General features: G+C 38.7%; 2 pseudogenes; both read right to left on the bottom strand.

The window, feature by feature from the left end:
• Positions 1–9680: 9680 nt before the first annotated feature.
• Positions 9681–10198, bottom strand: LOC113190288 (small nuclear ribonucleoprotein E pseudogene; annotated as a pseudogene).
• A 1670-nt stretch (positions 10199–11868) lies between these two features.
• LOC144254000 (magnesium transporter NIPA2 pseudogene) lies at positions 11869–12940 on the bottom strand (annotated as a pseudogene).
• Positions 12941–20559: the final 7619 nt, after the last annotated feature.

Raw genomic sequence — 20559 nt, 5'->3', positions numbered from 1 at the left:
CTGTATATCAGCGACAAATCCTCTGAAACGGAAATGAGGACAACTACTCCATTCACAATATCCCCCCAAAAAATAAAATACTTGGGAATCAGCCTAACAAAAGAGGTAAAAGATTTATACAATGAAAATTACAGAACCCTAAAGAAAGACATAGAAGAAGACCTTAGAAGATGGAAAAATATACCCTGCTCATGGATAGGCAGAACCAACATCATCAAAATGGCGATATTACCAAAAGTCCTATATAAGTTCAATGCAATGCCAATCAAAATCCCAACAGCATATCTTGTAGAAATCGATAAAAGAATCAGGAAATTCATATGGAATAATAAAAGACCCAGAATAGCAAAAACAATACTAAGCAGGAAGTGTGAATCAGGCGGTATAGCGATACCAGACTTCAAACTATACTACAGAGCAATAGTAACTAAAACAGCATGGTACTGGTACCAAAACAGGCGGGTGGACCAATGGTACAGAATAGAGGACACAGTAACCAATCCACAAAACTACAACTATCTTATTTTTGATAAAGGGGCTAAAAGCATGCAATGGAGGAAGGATAGCATCTTCAACAAATGGTGCTGGGAAAACTGGAAATGCATTTGCACCAAAATGAATCTGAATCCCTATCTCTCGCCATGCACAAAAGTTAACTCAAAATGGATCAAGGAGCTTGATATTAAACCAGAGACATGGCATCTGATAGAAGAAAAAGTTGGTTATGATCTGCACGCTGTGGGATCGGGCTCCAAATTCCTCAATAGGACACCCATAGCGCTAGAGTTAACAAACAGAATCAACAAATGGGACTTACTCAAACTAAAAAGTTTTTTCTCAGCAAAAGAAACAATAAGAGAGATAAACAGGGAGCCTACATCCTGGGAACAAATCTTTACTCCACACACTTCAGATAGAGCCCTAATTACCAGAATATACAAAGAACTCAAAAAATTAGACAATAAGATAACAAATAACCCAATCAATAAATGGGCCAAGGACCTGAACAGACACTTCTCAGAGGAGGACATACAATCAATCAACAAGTACATGAAAAAATGCTCACCATCACTAGCAGTCAGAGAAATGCAAATCAAAACTACCCTAAGATACCATCTCACTCCAGTAAGACTGGCAGCCATTAGGAAGTCAAACAACAGTAAGTGCTGGAGAGGATGCGGGGAAAAGGGCACTCTTGTTCATTGCTGGTGGGACTGCAAATTGGTGCAGCCAATTTGGAAAGCAGTATGGAGATTTCTCGGAAAGCTGGGAATGGAACCGCCATTCGACCCAGCTATTCCCCTTCTCGGTCTATTCCCTAAAGCCCTAACAAGAGCATGCTACAGCGACACTGCTACATCGATGTTCATAGCAGCTCAATTCACGATAGCAAGACTGTGGAACCAGCCTAGATGCCCTTCAATAGATGAATGGATAAAAAAAATGTGGCATTTATATACTATGGAGTATTATTCTGCATTAAAAAATGACAAAATCATAGAGTTTGGAGGGAAATGGATGGCATTAGAGCAGATTATGCTAAGTGAAGCTAGTCAATCTTTAAAAAACAAATACCAAATGACTCCTTTGATATAAGGGGAGTAAACAAGGACAGGGTAGGGACGAAGAGCTTGAGAAGAAGATTTACATTAAACAGGGATGAGAGGTGGGAGGGAAAGGGAGTGAGAAGGGAAATTGCATGGAAATGGAAGGCGATCCTCAGGGATATACAAAATGTCATATAAGAGGAAAGGAGGGGTAAGACAAGATAATACAAATGGAAGAAAGGATGTACAGTAGAAGGGGTAGAGAGAGAAAAGGGGAGGGGAGGGGAGGGGAGGGGAGGGGGGACAGTAGAGAATAGGACAGACAGCAGAATACATCAGACACTAGAAAGGCAATATGTCAATCAATGGAAGGGTAACTGATGTGATACAGCAATTTGTATACGGGGTAAAAGGGGGAGTTCATAATCCACTTGAATCAAACCGTGTAATATGATGTATTAAGAACCATGTAGTGTTATGAACGACCAATAAAAAAAAATAAAATAAAAAAAAAAAAAAAAAAAAAATAAAGTCTACATTGTCAGTTCAAAAAAAAAAAAAAAATAAAAAATAAAATTTTACATACTATCAGGTCAAACTGTATCAATAGGATCACTTCTAATGCTCATATGTATTACACATTATGGTTGAGTTTCTATTTTCCAAATATTTGTACTATACAAATTATGAGATGCAAATATATACTTAGTGATAATTCAAGATCAGTTTTTTCTTTTTATAAAATCATGAGTTGTTTGATTTGTATAATACCCATAGGGCAGAGAGGTAGGAAGGGAATGATGGTGGAATGTGATGGACATTATTATCCAAAGTACATGTATGAAGACACTAATTGGTGTGAATATACTTTGTATACAACCAGAGATATGAAAATTGTACTCTACTTGTGTAATAAGAACTGTATTGCATTCCGCTGGCATATATAAATAAAAAATTAATTTAAAAAAGGAATAATGAGAAATATTATACCATATGCTGTAATCTAGCTTCTATTATATTTTTGGCATGCTTTCATTACTGTGTTCTATGACATAATTTTGTAGATTCTACATTCCTTGAAACATGTAGCCACTGATTTCTCTGCTACAATTTTTCTTTTTATTTCCAAGTTAAGTTCTTCTTTTTATTTCCAAGCATGGCTTCCTAGGACTTGCCCTAGGTCTGCATAGTTTAAAAGTCAATCAGAAGATGTTCTTCAATGCCTTGATTCACTTTTTTTTTGGGGGGGGGGGACAGTACTGGTAATTGAACAAAGGGCCTCCACACATGCTAGGCAAGCACTCTACCACTGAGCTGCATTCCCAGTTCTCAAGCCACCCTTTGCCAAGTTATTGTTTGTAAGGGCATGCCTTGAAACTTTAGACAGTTCACAAAAAAGACTTGACTCATTTCCTGCTTTCGTAGGGCCTCAAGGTTAGCCAGGAAAGGTGTTCCCAAATCCTAAGTATTTCCTGGACAAGTACACAGCTCTGCACATACCCAGGAATGTCAGAGCTTTGTAAAGTTCCCTGTGGTTATCTAGCTCTCTGGGTCTACCTTTTACATTTATGGCCAATTTTTGTTGGTTTGGTTTGGTTTGGTTTGGTTTGGTTTCTTATGTTCAAGCATTTTTAAGAAGTTGTTTTTTGGTTTTGGTTTTGGTTTTGGTTTTTTTGTCCCAAATTGAAATCATAGTGTTACACAGTTGCAATATTACCAGCAGATTGCCACCATTTTAGTATTCAAATAGGACTCTTTTTTCCCCCCAGAGATAAACTCTGAATCAAACAAGTCAAGATAAGAATATAGTATGGGAAAGGAGATTTTCCAGGTTGCTAAATTCAGCCAAACTACTGACTACATTCTAAAGATGGGGCTTTTATCAGAGACCCTGAGCCTTTGTCTGTGTGTGTGTGTGTGTGTGTGTGTGTGTGTGTGTGTGTATGCTATGCTCCTGTCAGTGGAATCAAGATAGGGATACAGTGATATGAATAGACTAAAGTTAAACCATCACATATCCTGCTGTTCTTACTAAGGTCCAGTCATGTTTCTTTTTTCCCTTTTGAATGAATGCCTTTTAGTTTGTTCTGTACCTTTTGTTAATTTCCAGAGTTCTAAAATTGTTGGTTTTTATTGTTGTGCCATTATTTGTTGCTTTTGTGGGAGAGCAGGTTCCCAACATCCACCATTCTTCTCAACACCCTTTATTTTTAAGCTGCCTTGAAACCTGTCAGGAAGCAAATGAAATGGAAAGTACAAAAGGATTATAATCTTCATATATAAAAATATGACATCAGTAATGGAATATTCAAGAAAATATCCAAAGGACGAAGATTAGAGATTTGCAAGCTACACCCTCGGTCCACACTATTCTAAATGGTTCTAGTTTTCTTCCTAACATTCAAGACTGCAGACAGTAGGAAACTTTCATCTGTGAACCTGACTCAAGAAGACCCCCTTACAACCTCATCAGAAGCTACTATTATAAGATGTCCTCAATGAGACAGGAACAAACACTTGAAAACAAGTAATCTACCAAGCAATGTATCCACGAAGACAAAGAACTGATAAAGATACATAATTAAACCAACAGAATGGAATGTCTCAGCACACTTGTATCTAGGAAGCCACTCTTTCCAAGGTGTTTAATGAACCCCCTGGTGGAACAAACTCTGCGTTTCCTTTGTGAGGCTATTAAAATTAGAAATTAGTGTCTGGAGACCACTGATAAACAAGGCTCTCACTGCTCATACTAGTCAGTTATTATGAAAATTTCCCTGAGGATGGATTCCTGTGGTGCTCACAAAGCTTACTATTTGTTTTCGAGGATCTATAAGGGGTAACAGCCCGAGTCAATGGATTTGCACATTTCTGGGACTGACATCCATCAGCCATTTAGAATAGTGATTTGAAGGGTTATTAGTTTCTTGATATTGTTCCCAGAGAGACGATGGGGTATAACCTACAATAAAAGAAGAACCAGAAACTAAAATGTATCCAGCCAACAGGAAATGAGAGTCAGACCCAGCCAACTGTTATCAAACATGCTCTCATCTGTGTTGTCTCCTTAATTCCAAGGCTCAGGGCATCAAGAGCCTAGAACATGATCACTGGCCAGCACATGATCACTCTCAGCCCATTCTGACCTTTACCCACTAAAGCTGCTAAGACTGTCTGTACATTTCAACAATTTGCTTTTATGGACCATGAAGAGTGGGCACAAAACCCTGAAAGCCTGTTTCTCATGCAGGATCTCTTCCTGGTTGCTTTTTTCCTTTTCTCCTTTGCTATTAAACTTTACCTCTTATCTCCATTTCTAAGACTCTATTCATACACACACACACACACACACACACATATATATATATATACACACACACACACATACATACACACACACACACACACACATATATATATATATATGTGTGTGTGTGTTGTAGATGAACACAATACCTTTATTTTGGTTTTTTTTATTATTTATTTTATGCCAGGGATTGAACACAGTGACTCACACATACTAAGCAAGTGCTTTACCACTGAGCCACAACCCCTGCCCTCTAAGCCTCTATTCTTCTATCAATTTGTATAAACATTTACCAAGTAACTCTGTGCACCATACACTGAGGATGCAAAAATAAGAGAATGTGGCAAGAGCACTTTAGCAAATACTACAGAAAATGTTAACTTGCATTTTTATTCAAAAACCATATCTAGTTCCTCCATATCTAGTTCCTCCCTTGACTAAATTCTTTAATTCTGAAAACCCCATTCAGCCAACATTCCTTCAGACCTGGCATTCAGCCCTGACCCAGACCAGAGAGGGAGATCAACATATGTACACAACCAGAGAGGGACAGGAGGAAAGTCATTCCAGGCTAAGGTACAGGTGAACTTCATTATAAGGATAGAGTGCTGCTTTGGCACAGAGTGATGTGGCAGGAGGCTTGTGAGCTGGCATATTCACTTATAATCCCAAATCTCTACATCCAAGTCCCTAAACATGCACACACACCACACAAACAGAAATAAGCATGCATGTGGGTGAACACAGAAACACAGGTATACACTCACAAAAACACAAACACACATTAATCACACATACACACAAGCACAGAAACACAAAGAGATGCACATGGATTCATGCGTACCCACAGAAATACATAAACACACGCCCATGATTGAATGAGTGAATAAAGAAAATATATTTAAATACAATGATATATTTTTTCAAGCTTAAAAAAGAAATGTATTCTGTAATTTGTGACAATGTAGAAGAAACAGAAGGGCATTATGTTAAGCAAAATAAGCCAGACTCAGAAAGAATAATACCATATGATCCCACTGCTATGTAGAAGTTCAAAACAAACTAAGCTCATGGAAGTAGAGAGTTCCTTAAGTGGTTGCTGAGGTTGGTGTGAGGAGGAAAGGGAATTGGGAAGACGTTGATCAAAGGATACAAAATAACCAAGGAAAACACACAGAAAGGAAAATGCAAAGCCGAAACCACCATGTGAGGGGACACCGGGTTCAAGAAGTAGATAGAGAGAGAGTGACGAACGTAAAAGAGCTTTGAATGACTTCCACAGAATGGGGTCTCCATCCACAAAGGGGACTAAGTTTAAACCCAAGTGAGTGGAAAAAAGTGGTGGAAATGGAAATTTAAAATAAAAGAAAAATGTAAATGACAGCTTGCCTCGACAGCTCACATGTTAGAGGAAGACTCTGGTACCCAAGTACTAATCAACATTTACAGAAGATAAATTCAATTCCTTCTTCTCTTAAGTATTTTTCATGCATAGCATAAAAATCCCATTGTCCTTACACACCATCATAAATTTTACTATGATTCATTTTGTAGATTTGGCTCATGAGACCTGCTCAGAAAGACAAGTGTACCAGCCTCATGTAGAATATTGCTAATAGAGGAAGCTTTACATTATAAGCAGGAGTTATCTTTTGCCTTCTGCTCAATTTTGTTGTGAAGTTAAAATATTTCTAAAAACTAAAGTTGGGTATATTGGAGCTATTTCTGAGTTTTCTGTTTCACTGATCTCTGTGTCTGTCTCTACAACAATACCACACTGTCTTGATCATAGTCGCCATATAATAAGCCTTGTAGTCATGTATGTGATTCCTCCCACTATATACATCTTTTTAAACACTGGCTTAGCTATCCTATCCAACTTTCTGTATAAGTTTCATAATAATGATATTTACATCAATCAAAATCTTGCTGTGACTTTGATAGGAATTATGATACACATATAAATCAATTTACAGAAAATTGATATTTTTACACTATTGTCAATATAAAATAATCAACTCTGCTTTGAGAAAATAATAGTTAATTCCAAGCCATATATAAATGACCTTGTCTCAGAGACAGATTCAAGTTACCCAGAACAATATAGTTCCCTGAGGAATTTATTCAGGCTTTTATATTCATAAAACATAGTAGGTGGGGTCATCAAGAAGGCAGACTACAATGATATGGGAAAATCTCTTCCATAGGATGAAGATGTTATCTTTAACAAAGTGAGTAAATCTGTTATAGGATTCAGATGCTATCATATTCTTAGCTTTAGGGTTGGTGGAGGCCAGAGTTCTACTAAGCTAAGTATACATTCCAGAAGTTTCATCTAATAGTCACAAGAATGCTAGGCCAGATGCAGAGGTTGGTAGTAAACAGCCATTAAAAAAACTAAAGGGCTGGGGTGGTAGCTCAGGGGTAGAGTGCTTGCCTAGCACAGGTGAGGAACTTGGTTTGATCCTCAGCACCACATAAAAACAAATAAATAAAATAAATGTTAAATTCTTTTAAAAAAGAAACTAAAGATAGCCCAAGTTAAACTTTGGATCTTAATCTGCAATGTGCAATCTCTTCACAATCCATCTCTCCACAATCACCATGATCACAATGGTTTAGTCAGCCAAGATCAGTTAGCAGGCTCTCAAATACAGACTTGGAGAACTTCAGCTTCCTTGGAGAACTTCAGTTCATAGTGTCTCCTCTTCTGACCCATGAACATGGTATACCTTCCCATTTATTTTAATCTGCTGATTTCTTTCATTGGAGTTTTCTACATAAAGACTTGTACATGTTCTGTTAGATTTTTATCTAAGAATTTCTCCCTCCTTTCTTTGAGATTTTAAATGGTATTGTATTTTTAATTTCAGTCTTCATGGGTTCACTAATAGTACATAAAAATACAGTTGACTTTTGTACATTGTTCTTGTGTGCCATGACCTTGCTGAACTATTTATTCATTCTAGGAGATTTTTTTTTGTAGTGTCCTTGAGATTCTCAGTAGATAAAATAGTGTTATCAGCAAATAGGGACAGCTGTGTCTTCCTTTCTTCTCCATGTACCTTTAGTCTCCTTTTCTTCCTTTATTGAAGTGGTTAGAAATTCCAAGTTTACATTGCTCCAGATAGCAGGAAAAAACAGTCTTTCACCAATCAATGTGATGGTAGCCATATGTATGTTTCTGTTTTGGGTTGGTTTTGGTAGATACTACTTATCAAGTTGAGAAAGAAATGCATGTATGTGAACACACACACACACACACACGTATTACATTTTTGTTTCCTATGGGGTTTTATTATTAAGTAGTATTACATTTGGTCAAATATATTCCATACATCAATTAATATTATCATCTGACTTTTCTTCATTAACCTGCTAATATGGTGGATTATATGGATTAATTTTCAAACACTGAATTAGCTTTGAATTCCTGGAATAATTCTTTTTATACATTACAGAATTCTACTTGCAAATATTTCATTAAGAATTTTCATGTCTAAGATAACAAAAGGAACTAGTCGTACATTTTCTTTTTCCATATTATGTTTGTCGGGTTTGGGTATCAGGGGCTATCCCTCTAATTTCTGGATGTGTTACCAATTTTGACCCCAAAGTATTTTTCCCTCTTGGAATTATGCATCTAATAACATGAATGCATGCCAGTTCAGCAATGAAGTAAAGTTTATTCTTGACCAAGAATAGAAGCAAGAGGAAAAGCTCACAGATCAGTTTCTTGGCCCATAGGAGTTTGGGGAGATATAGATATAGGGTAAGAGAAATGAGGAGAATGGGTAGGCTAATAAAGGGGGAGAATATTCACATCTTTTCTGGGAATAAAAGGAGATTTTCCAGGAACTTGAATGTCTCTTCTTTTTGCTCCTTTTATGGTTCCTTGTATTCATCATCATGGCGATTGTTAGCTATTGCAGATGGGGTTTTAATGAAGTTGTCCAGTGGTCGCTCTGGCAGCCATCTTAGATCCAATCAGTTTCAGCTACCCCTCTTGAAGGAGAACTTCTGGCCTTCAGGCTTCCTGTTCTCAAAGATAAGTAAGATTAAAGCAGTGTAGAAATTCAGTTAGGTCACCTAAGGGTACAAAATCAGGGAGGTGTAACATAAGAGACTGTAAAATTGGTTTCAGTTCCTTAAATACTTGATAGAATTCTCCAATGAAACCATCTGGGCCTGAAGATTTCCATTTGGAGAGCTTTTATGTTTAATTACAAGTTCAATTCTCTTGATAGTAATGGGCTATTCAAATTATCTACTTCAGAGTGAGCTGGGGTACTTTGTGCTTTTCAGGGAATAAGTTCCATGTAAGTTGTCAAATTTACACGTAGACTTACATGTAGTATTCTTCTTATTCTTCTTATTATCTCTTCAGCATTTGTATCCATATCCCCTAACCTAATATTAGTAATTTGTATTTTGTCTCCTTTTTCATCATCAGTTTAAATGCCACCTCCTCCAAAAAGCCTTCCCAAAACTCTCCCCCGTGTCCTTCCAAAGCACATGAAAAGGTGCTCAACATCACTAATTATTAGGGAAATTCAAAAACCAAAATGAAATATCACCTCACACCAATTAGAATTACTACCACCAAAAAGTCAGAGAACCCAAGTGCCAGTTAGTATGTGGAGAATTTTTAATAAAATTTTTAATTAAAAAAAAGAGTTCTATCAGATTTATTAACATCTGGTAATAACATATGGGGAAGCAAAACAATATGAACATGTGTTTTAAAACTATACTCTCAGCAAAGGATTCATTTTAAAAAAAGCCTAGCTTAGCTTTCTCTGTAATTTCTCACTTCATTGATCATTCTAATTAGAGACATTTTGTGGCAAAGTAACAGTATCTCCTTTTAACATCATCCAACTCAGTTGTTTTCTTGACTTTTAGAATGACTCTCTCCTGTATCATCTAATACAAGTTTCACATTCTCATCAAAACCAATAATACAGCCTTCTAGCCTCATATTCACTTGCTCATGGAGCCACACCTGAATCCAAGATCTGTTTCATAAGTATCTGAAGATGAGGTTTTGCAGATGGGCTGCACCATCACCTTCTGCACTTTCTAGCCCTGGCCACAGTACACCTTGCTAGATTTTCACCAAGACCACACACCAACCAGCAAGTTACCTCAGAAAGCTAAAAAACGTTAACTCTTATGCACTGCTAGAGGGAATATAAAATGGTGCAACTGGTAAAGAGCTAGTCAGTCATGAATGGGTAGCAGGAAAAGGACAATGAAAGGTAACTGAAAACCACAGGAAGCCTACCAACAGGCAAGTACCTGGAAGTGAAGGACCTGTTATGTCAAAATCTCCCCTAGCCATACTGACATCCCCTTAAGGAAAACTATTATTTCTTTTTTGTTTGTTTGTTTGTTTCAACTTGTCTCTTTATTATGAGCTAAATTTAAGAAATCACTCTTTTCTTCTGATTTTATTTCCCATTTATTAAAAGGTCTAAATAACAATTAATGTATTATGAAAATAGACTGAAAAGTATAAGAGCTGATATAAAATGATCATAAAGGTTCCCATGGAATTCAAGTAACTGAAGAATAAATCCAGCCAAGGTACAAAGCAGAGCCCAGCCCAGCGGATGCACGATGTGCTGGTTTAATAGGGTTCTAAGAATACCATCAAATGCACACAGTAAACCACATGAGTGGTGACAAGTCATAGCCTAAGAAATAATTCCTTGGCATGATTCTTTTTTTTCCTTTTTTTTTCTTTTTTTATTGTTGGTTGTTCAAAACATTACATAGTTCTTGATATATCATATTTCACACTTTGATTCAAGTGGGTTATGAACTCCCATTTTTACCCCATATACGGATTGCAGAATCACATCAGTTACACTTCCATTGATTTACATATTGCCATACTAGTGTCTGTTGCATTCTGCTGCCTTTCCTATCCTCTACTATCCCCCCTCCCCTCCCCTCCCCTCTTCTCTCTCTACCCCCTCTTACTGTAATTCATTTCTCCCCCTTGTATTATTTTTCCCTTTCCCCTCACTTCCTCTTGTATGTAATTTTGTATAACCCTGAGGGTCTCCTTCCATTTCCATGCAATTTTCCTTCTCTCTCCCTTTCCCTCCCACCTCTCATTCCTGTTTAATGTTAGTCTTCTTCTCATGCTCTTCTTCCCTACTCTGTTCTTAGTTACTCTCCTTATATCAAAGAAGACATTTGGCATTTGTTTTTTAGGGATTGGCTAGCTTCACTTAGCATAATCTGCTCTAATTTGGCATGATTCTTACCATTTTTTTTTGGTCTGTGAGTTTCCTTCATTTAGTAACTTAGGATTCCCTTTAACATTTCAACTTCAAAATAATTCATCCAAACAGGAGCCACTTTTATAGGTAAGATAAATCAGAGGATAATGTATTGGGATAGTTTTGTTCTTGTTTACAATCAAAAAGGCTTATATGATCAGGGATTGATGGGAATGGGAATGACAAATGTACATTTCAGACTTTCATCAATAATGAAAAAATAAAGCATTTTTATAGACTTAAAACTTGTCATTAGTGCATTTAGATTTTGAAGAAAGAATCAAAATGGTAAGATAAATCAGAGGATAATGTATTGGGATAGTTTTGTTCTTGTTTACAATCAAAAAGGCTTATATGATCAGGGATTGATGGGAATGGGAATGACAAATGTACATTTCAGACTTTCATCAATAATGAAAAAATAAAGCATTTTTATAGACTTAAAACTTGTCATTAGTGCATTTAGATTTTGAAGAAAGAATCAAAATGTAAAATACCTGTACAATAATACAATGTTAATAGAAACTGGCCACATACTGAGGCCATTTTTAGTGAGTTACCATTGTTTAAATATAAGAAAAGTAACTTCTTGGTCCAAATTAGTGAAAACTTTAAAAAGATCGTCTTTAGATAACATTATTTGAGGACAATTCTTTTTCAGACAGATTCTGATATTCAAAATCACTATAACATAATTATGGATTAACCTTTAAATCACATCCTAAAAACCTGTCAGATTTCCATTTCTCTGTGAGATATTCTCACCACTGTGTTGTTCAATTCCACGGGATAAGCTTTCTTCATTATTAATACATAGTAGGGAGGTTGCCATTCATTGCTTTATCATCTTTTCCAAAAGTCACAGGCAGACTTGCTAGACTAAAGCTGACATCTTTAAAGGCATGCAACAAGAATATCCCCACATGATTGTGAAGAAGCCACTCAGAGTCCCAATGATATCATCAGCAGGCATATCTTGCCACTCCTTAAAAAGAATAGCTGAACAAGTTAAAACTGAGGTTGTAAAGAAAACGTAATATATTGGTGTCACAAGGGAAGTGTTGAATATGTCCAGGGCCCGGTTTAGGTAATTGATCTATGTGCTCACACAGATGACGAGGCTCAGCAGCAGAATCCAGGCCAGGGGATGCCGCAGCCCAGGCTTTCCAGCTAACAGTTCTTTGATGGTGATGCCCATGCCCTTTGCACAGGACACTGAAAACGCCCCGATCACACAGCAGATTGTTATGTACACAAGAATATTTGTCTGTCCGTGGCGAGGTCCCACCACAAAGATTAATATCAAGGACACAATGACCACAATTGTTGCAAATACCACGAAACCTGGATCACCTAACTTGTGTGACATTTCAATTAACGTCTCTTAATATCCTCTTCCTTTGGAGCATGGATGACCATAACTGTAGATCCTAGAATGCTTAGCAAACATCCAATTTTCCCATGAAGATTAAGTCTTTCATTTAGAAAGTATGAAGAAAGAATGGCACTTACGGGGATACTGAGAGCTCCCAGTGGAGTCACTAGCGTGGCTGGTGCAAAGGCATATGCAGCAAAGTTGGCCACCTCGCCTGCCCCCATTGACAGTAGTCCAGCCCACCACAACCATTCTTTAAGATATGCATGGCCACCTTGACCTGCTCTCATGGGTCCTTTTCTGGCAAGTCGCAGAAGGCCTTTTTTTTCAAAATGAAACTCCCTCCTATGAAAATGCTGGAGGTCATAGCCAATGACAAACCAATACAGAAATCATATTTTCCACGCCCTGGGCTCATTTCGTTTTGTTACTTAAGAAGCTCCTGTGAATCACATTGATCACAGAACAGAGAAACTGCTGGCACTGAAGGCAGGGGGATGCTGTCTTCCCATAGGTAAGTTTAATATGGTCTCTCTTTTGAAAACCAGGGATGATTTATTCATTCTCATTTTCTTGTAAATACTGCCCTTTATTTCCATTTGAAGTTTTTAACTTTCTGTTCCAGCCCAGGACGACCTCTATCCCCACCGACCTCTAGCCCCACCACGGCCGGGACCGAGGCCACGGCCGAGGAGAACCTGGGTGCGACTGAGTCAGGAAAACTATTATTTCAAGATCATGTCACACACTACCAGCTGGGCTGGACCTCCCTTATTACCAAAACTATCACAACCCCCAATCATCCAGGCAACCAAAACATTAAGACCCTCACAAAGAAAGCTTACTGAGGACTATTCAAAGGGTAATAAACCAATTAAATAGGCAGGAAATTGAGACCGAAACAGAGGGACTAAATTTCCTTATAACTCCAACTCTATAAGCACCACACCATCCTCTCTTGGGGGTAGTCCATCCAGTTCCTATGTGGTCAGTCAAAAGTCAAAAGGTGGACATGGGCAGGACTCTCTGGAAACTTCCCTGGGTCCCCCAATGAAACTATTGGGCAGTTGGGGTATGCCATTCTTCTCTTCTCTGAAAGGACCCATTCTCTCCCTTAAGAATGTCCCCTTTTCCCTTTTCCTATCCCATCTAATAAATTCATGCCTGCTACTCTGAGCAGCATGTCTGAAATCTTTCTAGCATAATCACAAGACAAGAACCAATCAATCTTGTCAATCACATGACAAGAACCAATGAGAAAGGATTGCTGTGACTTCCTCAGTTTCCCACCAGGTCCACGCCCTGTAACGCAGTCATGGTGGAAAACAGTAAGGTAGTTACTGTTAAAAATTTTAAAGTAGAATAACTATGGGATCCAGCCATGCCACTTCTGGGTATGTTCCCAAAAGCAGGAACTCAAAGAGCTATCACTACCCTGCATTCATGGTAATGGCATTCTGCCTACTTTTTTGCTCAGCACCTTCTGCCAACCCACTTCCTCTTCCCTTGATACCCCAACCTATCCATGGGTTGTCTTTCTACTCACTCTAGCACAAGCATCCTCCATAACACTCCACCTTTCCTGCCTCCCACCTTAACAAAAGGCTTGGTCTCTGCCCACCCATCTGTCAGTCTCCTTGGAATGCACCCTCTTCTCAGACCCTCAAGCATCAAGCCTGTTCACATGGCCCAGTCTCTATTCACTTCCCAGCAAAGCATCTCCTGAGACACCCCCTCTCTGTGCCCCGTCACTATGCCAATGGACCTGTACTCACCACACACACCCCAACATGGCCTGGTCTCTTATCGTGGCCAAGGGATGCCCCTTTCTCCCTGTCCCCCAAGTGTCTGCATGACCTGGGCTGTCACCTCTGAGCTCAATATTCTCTGCCTTAGATAACATGTCCTCCCTCCAATGCACACCCCTTAAATGCCATCTGGCCTCTCCCTCTCTCTCATCTCCAATCTCCCCTGGGGTTTTTCCTTCCTCAACTCCTTCAGCATAGCCTGCCCTCTCTCCTTGACCCTCTCTAACCCTGCCTTTCCCCAACAAGTTTATGTGGCTCATTCTCTCTGCTCAACTATCACTTAAAAGATCCTTCACTAAGCCCTCTATCTCTCCCTCCAACCTTCATGATTCTAGGGGGTCTGTGCTGGTCCCCGTGCTCCATCAATCTCTGGGAAGCTCCCTTTTCTCCCACCACCCAACCCTTCATACAGGGAGTCCCTCCTATCAACTCTGCTGAATCATCCCTGTCCTATCCACATGGCCTGTTCTCTCCCTTGATTTTCTGTCTAAGCTTCCTCAGGGCTCCTTCTTCCCTGGTCCCTCTCTTACTCCCTCCATAGAACTGGTCTCTACTCCCTTTTCTGCATTTGCTTCTTTCTAATACTCTCTGTCCATAGTCCATCCTCTCCAAGTCCATTAGCATGATCCATCACTGCCCTAATCCTTGTTGGTTCCCTCTCTTCCTGGCAAACTCCAAACCTGTCCACACAGACTGGTCTCTCCCCTGTCCTCTCAACTCAAGCCTTTCTGGCATTCCTCTTCTGCTATGGACATCCCACCTAGGTGCAGAGAGACTCCCCAAGAGCCTAGGTGGGGCTGACAATGACAAGCCCTTTCTCCGGAAGTCCACCGTTTAAATCATGAACCTTGTTCACTGTGGTGGAGGAATTCAGTTCTACGTCTTGAATTTTTACTGCCATTGCATCAATGTTGTTTTATTATCTGCTTTGTTTAAGGACAAGTCTTAGAAAGAAAGAAAAATAAGAGGTCAAAAGTAGAAGACAACAAGTTAGATTCAAGAATATTGCCTTTTCATCAAAACAAGACACTGGAGGAGTCATCTGATGCCCTTGTCCCTGTTATCATGGGAAAGCATGTTGTGTCTCCTCAGGCATGCAGCTTGCTCTTCTCTCGTGTTGTTCCCTTAATTGCTTAAGGGACATTCTCATTTAATAATTCTTACTCTAGTGGTTTGCATATTTCTAGAAAACCACAGCTGAAATAATGAGATAAAGCAAATGGATTTCAGTTAGGGAGGGCTGGGAAATTTCTCATTCTTTGAGTCAAGTAGAAAGGGGAGACTTCCTTTCCAAATTCACAAAAACTCCATATATTCTATAGATTTTAGAGAAAAATCAAAAGTTCTTAGGAATCTTGGGAAGTTTTACATTTAATAAAATAGATATAATAAAACAAATAGCATTTAGATCTACTGAGGGTTTCTCCCCATGGTTGATGTACCCACTTTGTTTTTTCAGATTTCTCCCCAAAAACAATGGGGAGTAGCCTGAAAAACAAGGCTTAACATCACAAATGGTGAAGGTCTACTACAAATCTAAATTCCCTTTTTTAACTGTCTTCATGTACAATGAACATGTTGTTTTAAACTCCTTAGGGGGAAAAAAAGACATTTGAACAGAATTAAGAACATAACTAATGGTGAGGAAGGATATCAATGCCTTCAGTGGCCCAGTGAGGGAAGGCCCATGTTAAAAAACCATGGTCTATGAAAAGACTGCTTGTTTCCAGCCCCAATAAATCAGTCCACCAGCCTGAAGTACTGACCCCTGGAATGAATGCACAAGGATTTATGGCTCAGGAAGCCCCCATCCTGTGCTCTATCCTATCCAGGATATGGAAATTTGAAAGGGCAGCCTGGTGTATCCACACAGGTAGAGCTAAGCATAGAAAAGCAGATAAAAACAAGTATGAGAAAGAAGCAGCTTTGCATCTGCCAGACTATAACCCTGGGTGATTGTATTGTATCTGATGAAGAACTGGTCTACCCAGGAGAAGAAGCTGTTCTTAGAAAGAAGCCCTCAGATTCAGCTAAAGGAGACCTGGGGAGAAGTTAGAAGTTAGATACTGATCTGAAGGGTTCAGAAAGAAGACTTGTCACCCAAAAGTGGAGAGAATGAGTTGTCATCTTCCGAATGTCCTCCCAGGCACCCAAACCTCAGAAGTATCTGTTTTAGTCAGCGATTGTGCTGCTGTGACTGAAAGATCTGAACAGAACAATTGTAGAGGAGGAAAAGTTTATTTGAACGCTCATGGTTTCAGAGGCCTTAGTCCATAGAAGGCTGGCTCCATTCCTCAGAGCTCAAGTTGAAGCTGAAAATCATGGTGGGAGAAGGTGGCAGAAGGAAGCAGCTTACGTCGTGGTGATCAGAAAGCAGATAGAAACTCCACTCTCCAGATACAAAATACATACCCCTAGAGACTCCCCAAATAAAACACTTCCTCCAGCCACACCCCACCTGCCTGAGTTATCACTCAGTTAATCCTATCAGGTATTAATTTGCTGATTATGTTAAGGCTATAACCCAATCATTTCTCCTCTAATTTTTGCATTCTCTCACATGTGAGATTTGGGGACACACTTCATATCCAAATCGTAACAGTATCCAACAGATCAGAATGTGTGACAGGAACAGATGGAGTAGGCCCAGCCTCAAGAAGGGATGTGTCTAAGGACAACTGATAGCTCTTAAAGCCACTCTGGCCTCAAAAGAGCCAAGAGGTGAGTCAGCCAGCACAGAGATCTCCTGGATTGTATGAGGCCAGGCAGCAGAATTGACCAGCACACCTCCAAAGACCTTGATGTCTGCAGTCACAGATGCTACCGCAGCACAGCAAAGATCTCCTCCTGTAACTGTCATTATTCACAGGCGGCAAGCTGTTTCATTTCTCCCCAAACACAGAAGTAAATTGATTTTTATTGTGTGAGAGCTTGGCCTTTGTTATTGAATTTATAAACACATAAAGGGCAAATGATTATGATTCACCTCAAAATGTTGGCTCTTTTATCACACAGACACACATATAAAAAAAGATGATGAAAAATACAGACATGGATTTGGACTCTGGAGCTTGCTAGTTATGACACCAGAGTTTCTATAACCTCAGTTTCCTTGCCAACATTGAGTTAGTGGAAGAGTTATATGGATAAATGGAGGTTCTTATTAGTCATGTAAAAAAAAGCTATAGAGATGACACTGGTTATTCTAGTAAAATCTATAACACTAACTATATATGTTAGAATAATGACTTTTACTTCTATAAAACTTTTAAGATTTATTAAAATAGCCAAGAAATATGGAAAACACAATTTACAATTTAATATATTATGGAGTTGATGTTTACATCCCCTAAAATTGTATTGAAGCTCCAACTCCTCATGTGACCCTAACTGGAGGGAGGGCCTTTGAAGAGGTGATAAGGTTAAATTAGGTCACAGGGTGGAGCCATGACCCAATAAAATTAGTGTCCTATAGGAGGAGACACCAGTGAAATTGTGCTATTGTGTTTTCCACCATTTGAGAATACCTCATGAGGTGTCCATCTGCAAGCCAAGAAGAGTCATCTACAGGAGCTGAATCTGCTGATCTCTTAATCCTGGATATCCAGCCTCCAGAGCTGTGAGTAATAAATGTCTATTGCTTAAACAGTACTATCTGTGTTTTTTTTTATTATAGCAGGCTAAGCTGACTAATATACAGCAATCATCACCATAATTCTAATATCTGTTACTGTATACATACATATTTACAGAAGGAAGGTTGGAGGAATACAGATACAAACATGGAAATGCTGCATAAATTCTTCTAGAAGCTAGAGGGTAGATAGGTAAACAACTGATAGAGCATAGCAATAAATGGATGGATGGTTGACAAATAGATATAAATCATCCTAAATGTACTTTAATTTTAATTATTCACTTGAATTTACTTAAAATTTATTTTTTTAAAGCTGGAATTGAAAAAATTAAATGTTAAGGCTCCGGTCAATTTTTTTTTAAACCAGAAGAGAGAATTCAGATTCCTTAAAGGTGTTTTAAAATACACAAAAAGGTTCGGAGTCATGAGAAAACAAGGAGCCATTTCCACATTCTGCATCTTTATTCATCCTCTGTTGGCTGGATTCCACTGTCACATTTTTTTTCAAGAAAGGCTCATGGACAATTCCTTCTCTGAGATTTGTACTTGAGAAAGTCTGTCTATGAGTTTTTGTTCTTTCTTTTTTAGGTGGTATTGGCAATTGAACCCAATCTACCACTGAGTTACATCCCCAGCATTTTTTTTTTTTTTTTTGTAATTTTGAGACAAGGTCTCTCCAAGTTGACCAGGTTGGCCTCAAACTTGCAATCCTCCTGCCTCAGCTTCCTGAGTGGCTAGGATTATAAGCATTTGTCACCACTCCCAAGGAAATGTTGGTAGTGTAGAAAATTCCTGGGTCATGCTTTTCTTTCCTCAGAACTCTCTAGATGTTGCTGGGCTGGTTCTGACTTCCAACCTCCAACCTCCTGAGCATGGTCCTACTCATCCACCTTGGCCTCTTCATACCTCTGGTTCCACTGAACTGCTTCACTGGATTTCTTTTTTAAAGAAAGCATTCATTGGTTGGTTCTACATTGATTGAGATTTTTAAGAGTTCTTATTACTGCCTTTATACTTAATAACAACTTTACTGGATTAACATTTTAGAGTGATTATTTAATTGCCCCAGATAATTGCTCAATTGTTCTTTCACTTGAATATTGAGAAGCCTGTGGTTAGCCTGATTTTATATTGCTTTTTGTATATAAATTGCATTTTCTTCTTCAAAATAATTTTTTTCTTTTGTAATGCAGGGGATCAAACCCAGCACCTTGTAATTCTAAGAGAGTGCTCTACCACTGAGCCAATTTTTCTTTTCTCTTAAAATTCAATAATTTACCATATTCAACAACTTAATGATATTTCCATTTTTTTATTTTTTTCCTTTAATTTTTATTGTTGGTTGTTCAAAATATTACATAGTTCTTAACATATCATATTTCACACTTTGATTCAAGTGGGTTATGAACTCCCATTTTTACCCCGTATACAGATTGCAGCATCACATCAGTTACACATCCACTGTGTTACACATTGCTATACTGGTGTCGGTTGTATTCTGCTGCCTCTCCTATCCTCTACTATCCCCCATCCCCTCCCCTCCCATTTTCTCTCTCTACCCCATCTACTGTAATTCATTTCTCCCCCTTGTTTTTTTTCCCCTTTCCCCTCAATTCCTCTTGTATGAAATTTTGTATAACCATGAGGGTCTCCTTCCATTTCCATGCAATTTCCCTTCTCTTTCCTTTTCCCTCCCACCTCTCACCCCTGTTTAATGTTAATCTTCTTCTCATGCTCTTCCTCCCAACTCTGTTCTTAGTTACTCTCCTTATATCAAAGAAAACATTTGGCATTTGTTTTTTAGGGATTGGCTAGCTTCACTTAGCATAATCTGTTCTAATGCCATCCATTTACCTGTAAATTCTATGATTTTGTCATTTTTTAATGCAGAGTAGTACTCCATTGTGTATAAATGCCACATTTTTTTTATCCATTCATCTATTGAAGGGCATCTAGGTTGGTTCCACAGTCTTGCTATTGTGAATTGTGCTGCTGTGAACATCAATGTAGCAGTGTCCCTGTAGCATGCTCTTTTTAGGTCTTTAGGGAATAGACCGAGAAGGGGAATAGCTGCGTCAAATGGTGGTTCCATTCCCAGCTTTCCCAGGAATCTCCATACTGCTTTCCAAATTGGCCACACCAATTTGCAGTCCCACCAGCAATGTACAAGTGTACCCTTTTCCCCACATCCTCGCCAGCACTTGTTGTTATTTGACTTCATAATGGCTGCCAATCTTACTGGAGTGAGATGGTATCTTAGGGTGGTTTTGATTTGCATTTCTCTGACTGCTAGCGATGGTGAGCATTTTTTCATGTACTTATTGATTGATTGTATGTCCTCCTCTGATAAGTGTCTGTTCAGGTCCTTGGCCCATTTGTTGATTGGGTTATTCATTTTCTTATCGTTTAATTTTTTAAGTTCTTTGTATACTCTGGATATTAGGGCTCTGTCTGAAGTATGAGGAGTAAAGATTTGTTCCCAGGATGTAGGCTCCCTATTTACCTCTCTTATTATTTCTTTTGCTGAGAAAAAGCTTTTTAGTTTGAGTAAGTCCCATTTGTTGATTCTAGTTATTAACTCTTGTACTATGG

The sequence above is a fragment of the Urocitellus parryii genome, chromosome 3, assembly GCF_045843805.1.
Source record: "Urocitellus parryii isolate mUroPar1 chromosome 3, mUroPar1.hap1, whole genome shotgun sequence".
NCBI lineage: Eukaryota > Metazoa > Chordata > Mammalia > Rodentia > Sciuridae > Urocitellus > Urocitellus parryii.
Note: the sequence above shows the minus strand (reverse complement) of the source record. Positions and strands in the feature narration are given on the sequence as shown.